Below are 12,566 nucleotides of genomic sequence, written 5' to 3'. Positions count from 1 at the left end.
TGCTCAACAACCCCCTTGGTTAGGTTTAGGCAGGTAGTCGAGGGTAACTGAAACTGCCTCTTTCTTCAGGCCTTTAACCTGAAGTATAGGTACTCATTTAATTTGTAATTCATAATTCAAATAGTGCTCAAAAATCTATAGCAAGCACAAACATTTCCATTAAATCGACCGTGTTGTTTGGCAAACTGCTAAGGAATTACTCTTCCCTTTTGAGTGTATCAGCACTCGTTCCTAAGGTGTCTTGTAACTTGGCAAGATCCTTTATAGTCCAGGTTAGGGCGTACCTTATTAACCCAACTTGGTCAACCCTAAAGTTCATTAGATACTTTAGTTTCCGATTTATAACTTTCCTTATTTAGAAGGATATCCAAGAATACATCCATTTGCAAGATAACTTGAGTAAGGATCTGCCATCCTTGTTGAGGTTATTTACCCTTTCGTCTTGTGAATCAGTCACAAGACTATATGACTTCATACTTGCTGTGCAAGTCCTGCGAAGAAATAATCCATTTTAGTTTCTTTAAGCTGACGTATGTCGAATCTAGGGTTTCATTTTTAAGAACCTCAGGGACAAACCCTAGTCCTTTATCGTTACGAATTTATTGTCCCTACAATAAGGAAAGTAGTCAAGTGCTTAAGGTATAAACGTTTCTTTGGTCTTTAAATCATTTTCGAGACGTATTTTTTTCTTCAGCATGGTATTTCTAAGTTTAGAGGTATAGTTATCTTTTGGAAGGTAATATTGATCACCTCGACACGATTTGTTATCCTTGTGATAATTGATTTAAACTGGGGAATCGAGATGTCCTCATCTTGAGATAAACTAGGGATACTGATGGTTGAGAGTGCCTTCATCTACCCAGGTCACAACCTCTTCGGAATAATCTTTCCACTGGACGAGGCATTCTCTCAAGGTTCTAGATCTTAACTATCTCTCCCTAACATCTAAGATCCTATCCGGCCTTAGTTCAAGGACTCCTTGACTAGGCATTACAATTTGTTGGTCATCAAGTACATGATTAGGGTTGGGTACATATTTTTTCAATAGGCTGATATGGAATACATTGTGAACCTTTAGGTTCTCAGGGAGTTGCAATCTATAAGTATTGGGTCCTAGGCATTTGAGGATTTTGTACGGCCCACAATACCTTGGACTTAGCTTCTTGCATTCTCCTAGGGATAGAGAACTCTTTTTAGGGCATACACGAATGAAGACCATGTCTCCTTCTTCGAAGACTCTTTCTTGACATTTCAAATCTGCATATGCCTTTTGTCTATCCTTGGCCACTTGTATGTCTTGTCTTATTGACTTTATTTGATCATCCATGTCTTCCAACATCTGTCTTGACGCTTCAACCCTTAGGGTTGGATCAGAAAAGTTTAGGGGACTTTGACAATCATGACCATACAATGCTTGGAAAGGAGTCATCAGAATGCTCTGCTGGTAAGAAGCATTGTAGGCAAATTCAACTAATGGCAAGTATTGAATCCACCTCTTCGGCTCTCGACAGCAGTATGCCCTAAGTATATCTTCGATGATTTGATTTACTCGCTCTGTTTGGCCATCCGTTTGGAGATGGTAAGCGGTGCTAAAACAGAGTTGAGTCCCAATAGCTTCAAAGATAGCTCTCTAGAAGTGTGATGTGAGGAGAGAATCTCGATCACTAATGAGTCTTCTAGGTAACCCATGTAGCTTGAATATCTCCTTGATAAACAATCTTACAATGTCAGAGGCTTTATAGTTTGTCTTTACTGGAATCAGGTGTACAACCTTGGTAAGCATGTCAACCACAACCATAATGGAATTGTATCCTCCTTGGACTTGGGGTAAGCCTACAACAAAATCCATACTGATGAATTCCCATTTCATTTGGGGAATGTCAAGCGGTTGCAGTTTCCTGGCATCATAACATGTTCGGCTTTGATACGTTGGCAAGACAAACACTCAGTGATATATTTGAGAACGTCACCTTTGAGTCTCTCCCAATGGTAGCTCTTCCTAACTGCATTAAGAGTTTTAGCATAGCCCGGATGTCCTGTGAAAGGGGAATCATGAGCTTCCCATAATATCTTCTGCTTAAGTGACTAGCTTGCTGGTATACACAGCCTTGTTCTGTAGTAGGCAAGTCCATTATCAATGGAAAATGCTTGATACTTAGCTTGCAACTTTTGATTCTGATCCTTGGTAGATATTTCTTTTATCATTGTTTGGTAGGCCAAATCATGGCATGCTTCCTCTCTAGCTAGTTCAAGTATAGGGTTGTTTGGCATAGATACTTTTGTAGCCAGAGATCTGGCCGTTGATGGATTCTGCAAGATTAGGGATTTTAGGAATGCCTTGCAACTGAGTGCATCGGCAACTACATTCTCCTTCCCTGGCCGGTACTTGATTTCAAAATCATATTCCTCCAATACTTCAATCCACCGACGTTGCCTCATGTTGAGCTCGTTCTGGGTAAAAATCCATTTGAGACTCTTATGATCGGTTACTAGAGTAAACTTGTTACCCAACAGGTAGTGTCTCCAAAGCTTTAGAGCATGGATGCCAGCTAGTAATTCCAGATCATGCGTGGCATAATTCTTTTCATGACTCTTCAATTTCCTTGAAGAGTATGCTACTGGATGACCTTCCTGCATAAGTACACACCCCAAGGCAAGAATGCTAGCATCAGTTACTACCTCGAACTCCTTATTGAGGTCATGAAGTTTTAGAATAGGTGCTGATACCAAACTTTGCTTCAATTTGTCGAAGCTATTTTGTTCGGAGGTTGACCATGTAATGGAAGTCTGCTTCTTTAGTAAGTCTATAAGAGGTGCTGCAATCAAAGCATAGTTTTTGATGAAGACCCTATACCATCCTGTCAATCCAAGAAAGCTACGTATTTCTTTGACAGATACTGGTGTTGGCCATTCAAGCACATCTCTCACCTTGGCTGGGTCTACTGATATTACTTCTGATGATACTATGAATCCCAGATATTCAATCTGCTGCTTAAAGAATGCACACTTCTTCATTTTTGCATAAAGCTTATGTGACCTGATTGTCTCAAAGACAATCTGAAGTTGAGGTTCATGATCTTCTTTCTGTTTAGAATAGACTAAAGTGTCATCGAAAAAGACAAGCACGAAATCATCAAGATTTGGCCTAAAAATGTCCTGCATTAATCTATTGAAGGTAGCAGGTGTATTTGTAAGTCCGAAATACATAACCAGGAACTCAAAGTGCCCATATTTTGTATTGAAGGCCGTCTTTGGAATATCTTCTTCCTTGATCCTTATCTGATAGTAACCTGACCTGAGATCAATCTTAGAGAAGATCTTTGCACCTTGAAGACGATCAAGAAGCTCATCTATTCTAGGAATAGGATACTTGTTCTTGACTGTTGATTGATTCAACCCTCGGTAATCAATACATAGTCAAAGTGTCCCATCTTTCTTTTTCTGGAATAGTACTCGAGCTCCCCACGGTGAATTGCTAGGCCGGATGTAACCCTGATCTAACAGTTGCTTGAGTTGTTTCTTCAACTCAATTGCTTCCGGTATTGACATTCTATAAGGTCTCTTTGCAATTGGTGCAGCTCTAGGCACTAGCCTAATCTCATGATCTACTTCTCTTTGAGGCGGAAGTTCAGTCAATTCCTCAGGGAATACGTCAGCGTATTCCTTTAGCCAAGAAGGTCCTTCATGAGACTCTTGCTTTTGATCTAACTTGTTGAGTTTGATCAGGTAAACGGGTAATCCCTTTCTGACTCCTTTTATGATCCGAGATACTTTGGCCAATTTTATTCTTGGCACTCCTGCCTCACCTTGAGTTGTGACAAATTCCCTTTCAGAGTTTCGAAAGGAAACTTGACCCTTTCCACAGTGAATGTGGGCGTCGTTGGGCTTAAGCCAATCCATCCCAAGTAGACACTCATGGATACCTAAATTCATGACTCTGAATTTGACTGAAGTCTTCTTCCCTCCCAGAAAGAATTTCACCTTAGCAGTTTGCCTGGTACAAGTTACCTCACGACCATTTGCCAATTCCACAAGCAAGGTAGGTGCTTCTACTGTGGCTATTCCTAATCTTTTTGCACATGCTGGTGAGATAAAGGAATGTGTACTACCACAATCAATCAAGGTTTTGAAACCTTTACCTTGAAAGTTCGACGGTGTCTGAATCACCGAGAACTGGCGATTCGGCCCTTTCTTGTGTAAAGCGGCATGGACTGTCGCTTTTTCGAATTCAGCTCCCATAGTCAGATCTTCCTCTTCTTCTTCTTCGTATCTTTGCCTATTGGCAATGCAAGTTGTTCTTCCTCTTCCACGGGTAACGGCTCCTTGACCGTGGCCTGCACCTTGGAAAGGCGTTTGACGATGTCCTCCGCTGAGCTTGGGACATTGCCTCTTGAAGTGACCGGGTTCGTTACAGTGGAAACAATGGAGGTTTCGGCCATTACTTTGAGTAGGAACAAAGTTGTTGACATTATTTGTCCTTGCTTTCTTTCTTTGTCCTTGATTATGACCTTAAACTCTCTTCATTTGAGGTCTGAATGCTCCTCTGTTCGGGTCACTATAAGACCAAGTTTTGTTACCCCTTGGTCTAGCTTGCACCTCCTGAATTATAGGCCGCTCGAATGAGTGCATCCTGAAGATCTAATGGACGCATAGATTTGAGATGGGTATTTACTGGTGGATTTAAGCCCGCACAAAATTTGGACACCTGCTGCGTCATGTCCATCTGTGGCGCATACTTTAAAAGTGAGACGAATTTAGAGTAGTATGCGTCAAGAGTGAGTCCTAGCTGTTTTAGCTCGTAGAACTCATTCATTTTCTACGTACGATATGCAGGTGGTAAGTATCTTCCCTGCACGGCTTTCTTCAGCTTCTCCCAGGTAACTGACCCCTTTGAAATCCCTTGATCCCTGCACCATTGCTTCGACCAAAGTCTAGCTTCACCGGTGAGCTTTAACTTGGCGAGCATGGCCTGATTGGTAGGTGCAGTACCAGCTGCTTCAATGTAATCCTCCATGGATTCAATCTAAATTTTAGCATCAGCTTGGACGAATGTGCCTCTCCCGTCAAACTCGGGTGGCTCTATTTGCTTGAGGAGGAACTTCATCTCCTGGTTCACAGCAGTACTTGATGTAGGAGGTGAATTTGGAACCCATACCTGGGGTTGTGCCTAGATAAAGGTTTTCTTAACGTTATTATATGATAATCGACGTTAGCTTATCTTTCATTTTTAGTTTAGCTATCTCGTAAACAATGTAGCTACTTAACTTTTTAACAACTCTTATGCACAACCAGATATTGATAAAAAGAAGTCTTTATTTGTATTTACATGGGCATAGCCTTTTTGAATACAACGTTTCATGTGATGATAAGCCAATCGTTACATTCAGTTTGGGGAGAACAACGTTGTATTGCATTTGTCTACAGAAACTGTGTAATAGTAGGGTTTTGGGTCATGGATCTTTAGGAATTGATAATTCATTGGAAGTTCAGGATACCCTTTCCATTGGAATCCATACTTCTCATGGCGGCCCAACACTTTAATCCTGTTGGCTGGGATTACACAGGTTACTTCCTCATATACATATGAGTTCATCTCAACCCTCCGACCTTGAATATGTAAAGTCGAATTTACGTGAGCTTCCACAAAAATGAACAGCTTCACGACTTTCAAGTCTTCCAACCACTTGATCCTCTTTAGGTTGGTAAGCAAACCGGTGGGCGGCTATATAGTAGATTCGTGAAGACTCCATCCATCTTCGTTCTATGTATAAAGGTGATGGATTATAAATCTGCTCCAGGATGTTCATCATCTCAATTCTTTGTCTATAAAGTGGAGAATGCATTGCAGTCATAAACATGACCCAAAATACCAAAAACTTGTTCCACGCTTCATAATTCTACAAGATAGCATTGAAGGTAATGAAATGTTAGGACAACAATAATTTTTTACTTCAATTTATTGAGATCTTATAAAAACAATTCCATTGTTGGTCGGCTCTGATACCAACTGTAACGTGTCCCCTTAGTATCATCCAGGACACATCTTAGCAGTCGATCGGAAAGGATGTCTAGAAAGCTCCACCCGGTACTCCCATGGAATGTTACGGGATTTGCGATCTAGGTCTTCCCGCGTCTACCACGTAGTGGAAGTATCCTGGCCGTTTCCACTTAGGATCGACCGGAATTAGGGTTTTCCTGACTGGTCATTAACTAACAGCAACTAGCGTCAGACCCGAGCGAACTACTTTACGCAGAAACGCCAGGTCCGAAGCAGATTCACGTTGCACTTGGTTCAAGGAGAATGGGAAACGAGAGGGATGCAAAGCTCAACCTCTCTGCCATAAGGCATAGACCGATTCCGTTCCCCTAAAATAGCGTAAATCGGGTAAGACATAACTCTAGGTCATTGCTTCCGTTATTCGTTTTGATGATCATCCCGCTGTTCTTCGAGATTGAGAAAAGTTCCCGGCTAACCGGGACCACCCAACCGTAGGACGGACCCATGGCCCATCCTCTGCACTTTCTTGGGTTTTGTTTTTAGTTATATAATTATCTAACACATTGATTTGACATATAACAATCAGCTTCTTTAATTAATCCATTAAGCACTTGTTTCTTCACATAATCTTATCACTTGACATAGAAAACAATATCAAGCAAGTTCGTTGTTAACATTTAATCATTTTATCTTTGAAATACAATGAGTTCCGCCCGTAGGCTTGTCCATAATCCACCCGAAGGCTATCCAGTAATTCGCAGGGATCACTATTCCAAGCTTTCGCCCATAAACTACTATGCGGGCCTCGAGATCCAATCTCGAGTCACGTTAGCCTCTTGTGCAGCACCCAAAAGGCGAGGGATTTACGGCCAAAGCCCCCCCTAGCACCCAAGCGTCCTCCTGCTCCACGTAGAGCTCAACGGAGAGACCTCTCACTACGGGTTCGGTCCATGTTCCCGGCGTGGTCAACAACCCCCTTGGTTAGGGTTAGGCAGGTAGTTGGGGGTAACTAAAACTGCCTCTTCCTTCAGGCCTTTAACTTGAAGTATAGGTACTCATTTAATTTGTAATTCATAATTCAAACAGTGCTCAAAAATCTCTAGCAAGCACAAACATTTCCATTAAATCGACCGTGTTGTTTGGCAAACTGCTAAGGAATTACTCTTCCCTTTTGAGTGTATCAGCACTCGTTCCTAAGGTGTCTTGTAACTTGGCGAGATCCTTTATAGTCCGCGTTAGGGCGTACCTTATTAACCCAACTTGGTCAACCCTAAAGTTCATTAGATACTTTAGTTTCCAGTTTATAACTTTCCTTATTTAGAAGGATATCCAAGAATACATCCATTTGCAAGATAACTTGAGTAAGGATCTGCCATCCTTGTTGAGGTTATTTACCCTTTCGTCTTTTGAATCAGTCACAAGACTACATGACTTCATACTTGCTGCGCAAGTCCTGCGAAGAAATAATCAATTTTAGTTTCTTTAAGCTGACGTATGTCGAATCTAGGGTTTCCTTTTTAAGAACCTCAGGTACAAACCCTAGTCCTTTATCGTTACGAATTTATTGTCCCTACAATAAGGAAAGTAGTCAAGTGCTTAAGGTATAAACGTTTCTTTGGTCTTTAAATCATTTTCGAGACGTATTTTTTTCTTCAGCATGGTATTTCTAAGTTTAGAGGTATAGTTATCTTTTGGAAGGTAATATTGATCACCTCGTCACGATTTGTTATCCTTGTGATAATTGATTTTTCAGTCGATGAATTCAATTTAACCTTCCTTTTTCTTTGCAAACGAACTTATGACAAATAATAATCTTTTCCTTGCTAAGAAATGCAGTTTAGCAATGATAACTTCCTAGTAATTTGAGTAACGAGAAAAAAAAAACCTTTCATGAATTTCATGATGAATCGTTGCTAAAGGAATAGGGTTAATGGTGCGAGATGCAGCTTTTATACCTTCAGGAATTAACTGAAATATACTACTATGATCTTGCTCGTAATTCTTTATAATGCATGATGCAATTCGAATGAAACTATGTTCTATACATTATCATTTGTTCAATTAGACTAAACTCCTTCACTGTAAATAACTCGGAAAAGTATATCCTATCCCTATCAATTTCTCTTTGCCTGATTGATTTAAAACTAATTTAAAACCAAGAAGAAGAAAAACCTGGTTTTGGGGTGAGATACCCACATGGATACCCGGAGATGACCCTCCCGCAGCTTCTCCTTGAACTTTCTTAGGTGGCATCGCAGTTCGAATGTAAAGGCAGCTTTTACCCTTTCTTTCGGATTTCCACCGTCTCTCTTTCGAGGCAAGGAGTTGTTCAAAAGGTTGACCACGAGAAGGGATAATAGGACCTCTAAAATCTTAGCTTCTTCGGAGAGGGGAAAGGGTTTATAAAGCTTAAGAGAAAAAGGGTCTATAGGATATAATCACGATGAAAAAGGTTACGTGTGAGTGTGGCTTCACAAACATCTATGAAAGCCCTTGGGATATCTTTGGCAATGGAATGGAAGGATTTGGGAATTTTTCAAACCCAAAGGAAAAATTGAAAAATAGCACAAGTGTTTATAGTTGGGAAAAAAAAAGGTGTGTACGGGGTTTAGAAAGGGCTTAGGAGTGTACAAAGGAAAAGAACATATGAGGATAAAACACGAGGTCAAACACAAAACAGGACTTATGGTTTTAGGCACGGAAAAGGGAAAAGGGTTTATGAGACCAAGGGGAGTGGGCCTAAGGTGGCTTAAGCACGGGGTGGGGAATTAGTGGCTCCATGGGAAAGGAAGCTTAAAGCCTAAGCCTCCACGGAAAGGAAAGTTTAAAACCTCCATGGGAGGGGAAGTTTAAAGCCTAAGCCTCCACGAGAAGGGAAGCTTAAAGCCTCCATAGGAGGGGAAGTTTAAAGCCTCCACGGAAGGGGAAGCTTAAAGCCTCCACGGGAAAGGAAGCTTAGAAGAGCCCCCCTTAGAAGCTTCCCAAGAAGCTTCCAGGAAGCTTTTGGGGAAATCAAATCTACATGGAGTAAGAAAACTCCAAAAGGAAGAGGAGGGACGGCGTTAGAATTTGGCGGCCTGTAAGGATGGATGGCGACTATTGGATAATCGGCCCCACGGCGCAGCACGGACGTGATTTGGAGGCAACCCCCACCGCGCAGCCGAACGTGAGCCAATGCTTGACGGACTTCCTCCCCTACTCTGGTAACGGCAGGGCGTCCACATCCACCACCACGTAGCAGAACACGAGTAGCTCTCCCTCTCTCCTTTCTCCTCATCTGTTCAGTAGGATATGACAGCCTTTTTTATCGTTCTTCCCTCCCTAATTTTATAGGGGGGAGAGAATCCCTCCCCCCTTACCTGTCATCATGCATGGCAAGGGAGCCAAGCAAGCTCCAGCGAGGAGCTTGCTGGCTCCTCCATTCCACCTCGCACGCTCCCGCTTGACACGCCGCTGTGAAGGTGAAATTTTTTTCATTTTTATATATTTTATATATTTCACAAATCTAGCAAATCAAACATCTCGACTATTAAATACAAACAACATTATAATACATAAGAGGATTTGAATAACTCAATAGATTGAGACAAATAAGAGAAAAACACATGATTAGGCCTAACCTCCCCCATGGCAAAAGCCATGGTTTGCCACCCTTAATTATATATCTTCTTGCTTGGGATATACTAGGGTATCGTCGAAGAAGACGATTACGAAGTCATCAAGATATGGCCTAAAGATATCATGCATTAACATGTTGAAGGCGATAGGCGCATTCGTGAGCCTGAATGACATAATTAGGAACTCAAAGTGTCCATATCTTGTGTTGAAGTCCATCTTTGGGATATCTTCTTCCTTGATCCTTATCTGATAGTAACCAGACCTGAGATCAATCTTGGAGAAGATCTTCGCACCCTGAAGACGATCAAGAAGCTCATCTATTCTAGGAATAGGGTACTTGTTCTTAATAGTTGATTGATTCAACCCTCTATAATCAATACACAATCGAAGCATTCCATCTTTCTTTTTCTGGAACAGCACTGGAGCTCCCCATGGTAAACTGCTAGGACGGATGTAGCCCTGATCTAGCAGCTACTTGAGTTGCTCCTTCAACTCAATTGCTTCCGGGATGGACATCCTATAAGGTCTCTTTGCAATTGGAAAAGCTCCTGGCACTAGCTTGATCTCATGATCCACTTCTCTTTGAGGCGGGAGTTCTGTCAGCTCTTCAAGAAATATGTCCGCATACTCCTTTATCCATGAAGGTTCTTCACTAGACTCCTGCTTTCGATCTAGCTTATTGAGCTTAATCAAGTAGACAGGTAGTCCCTTTCTAACTCCCTTTATAATCTGAGATGCTTTGGCCAATTGAATTTTCGGCTTTCCAACCTCACCTTGAGTTGTAACCAATTCCCCTTCAGAGTTTTGAAAGGAAACTTGGCCCTTTCCACAATGAATGTGGGTGTCATTAGGTTTAATCCAATCCATTCTGAGCAAACACTCATGGATACCTAGGTTTATGACCTTGAATTTGACCGAAGTCGTCTTTCCTCCCAGAAAGAATTCGACCTTAGCAATTTTCCTAGTACAAGTGACCTCACGACCATTTTCTAATTCCACAAGCAAGGTAGGTGCTTTTACTGTGGCTATTCCTAATCTTCTTGCACAAGCTGGTCAAATAAAGGAATGTGTACTGCTAGAAGCAATCAAGGTTTTGAAACCTTTACCTTGATAGTCCGATGGTCTCTGAATGATCGAAAACTGGCGATTCGGGCCTTTCTTGTGAAGGGCAGCATGGACTGTCGCCCTTTCAAACGCTGTTTCCATGGTTGGATCTTCTTCTTCACACATTTTCCTGTTGGCAACACATGTGATTCTTCCTCTGCCTCAGGTAGCGGCTCCCTGGCCACGGCCAGTTCCTTGGAAAGGTGCTTGACGATGTTCTCCGTCAAGCTTGGGACATTGCCTTTTGAAATGACCAGGCTCGTTGCAGCGGAAACACTGGAGATTTCGGCCATTGCTCTGGCTAGGGACAAAGTTGTTGACATTATTTGTCCTTGCTTTCTTTCTTTGTCCCCGATTTTGACCTTGAACTCTCTTCGCTTGGGGCCTATATGCTTCTCTATTCTTGTCATTGTAAGTCCAAGTTTTGTTACTTCTTAGCCTAGCTTGCAGCTCCTTAATTATGGGCGCAGCTCGAATGAGTGCGTCCTGTAGATATGTTGGGCGCATAGATTCGAGGTAGGTATTCACTGGTGGGTTTAAACCAGCACAAAATTTCAACACCTGCTGTGTCATGTCCATCTGTGGTGCATACTTCAGAAGTGAGACAATTTTTGAGTAGTATGTGTCAAGAGTGAGACCCAGCTATTTCAGTTCGTAGAACTCATTCATTTTCTGCGTGCGATACACAGGTGTTAAGTATCTTCCTTGCATAGCTTTCTTCAAATTTTCCTAGGTAACGGATCCTTCCGAGATCCCTTGATCTCTGCACCATTGCTTCCACCAAAGCCTGGCTTCGCCAGTGAGCTTCAGCTTGGCGAGCATAGCCTGGTTGGCGGGTGCACTACTGACCGCTTCAAAGTAATCTTCCATGGACTCTATCCAAATATCAACATCAACTTGGAGAGTCCTTCCTTTTATGTCAAACTCTGGTGGCTTGATCTACTTGTAAAGAAACTTCTTCTCCTGGATCACAACCGTACTTGATGTAGGGGGTGGACTGGGAATCTGTACCTAGGGTTGTGCGTGGATAGCGAATTTTTTTCGTTACAACTCGCTAATTACTATGATTATATTTCATACCCAATTTAGCTTTCAGCCAAGAAACCAAGCCATTTAACTTTTTATCAATTCTCATAGACAAGACAAACATTGATAAAAAGAAGTCTTCTTTTATTTATATAGCCATAACCCTTTCAAAGTACAATAATTCCTGGGATGATAGAGAAACTGTTACATTAGTTTGGGGAGAATAATGTTGTGTTACATTTAGCTATGAGAACTGGATAATAGTATGGTTTCAGGTCATGGATCTTTAGGAATCAGTAAATCATTGGAAGATTAGGGTATCCTTTCCTATGGTACCCATTCTTCTCGTAGTGTCCCAACACCTTGATCCTGTCGGCGAGGATTATGCGGGTCACTTCCTCGTATACATATGAGTTCAGCTCAACCCTCTGACCTTCGACATGTAAAGTTGAGTTTATGTGAGCCTCCACAAAAATGAACAGCTTCACGATCTTCAAGTCCTCCAACCACTTGATCCTCTTTAGGTTGGTTCAAAGGTACGCAAACCGGTGGGTAGCTATGTAGTAGATTCTTGAGTCAACCATCCACCTCCGTTCCAGATAGAAAGGTGATGGATTATAAATACGGTCTAGGATGTTCATCATATCGATCCTATGATGATAATATGAGGAGTGCATCGTGGTCATAAACATGACTCAGAACACTAAGAACCAGTTCCATGCTTCATAATTCTGCAAGACAGCATCGAAAGTAAGGAAATGTTCTTAATAGCAACATTTTCTTTACTTCTTCTTATTAAGATTTCTTATAAAAAACAAAT

This window comes from Lygodium microphyllum, chromosome 3, assembly GCF_053477565.2.
Source record: "Lygodium microphyllum isolate KBCC chromosome 3, Lygodium_microphyllum_v1.1.10, whole genome shotgun sequence".
NCBI classification, from domain to species: Eukaryota; Viridiplantae; Streptophyta; class Polypodiopsida; order Schizaeales; family Lygodiaceae; genus Lygodium; species Lygodium microphyllum.
The sequence above is the reverse complement of the archived record's forward strand: the minus strand, read 5'-3'. Positions refer to the sequence as shown.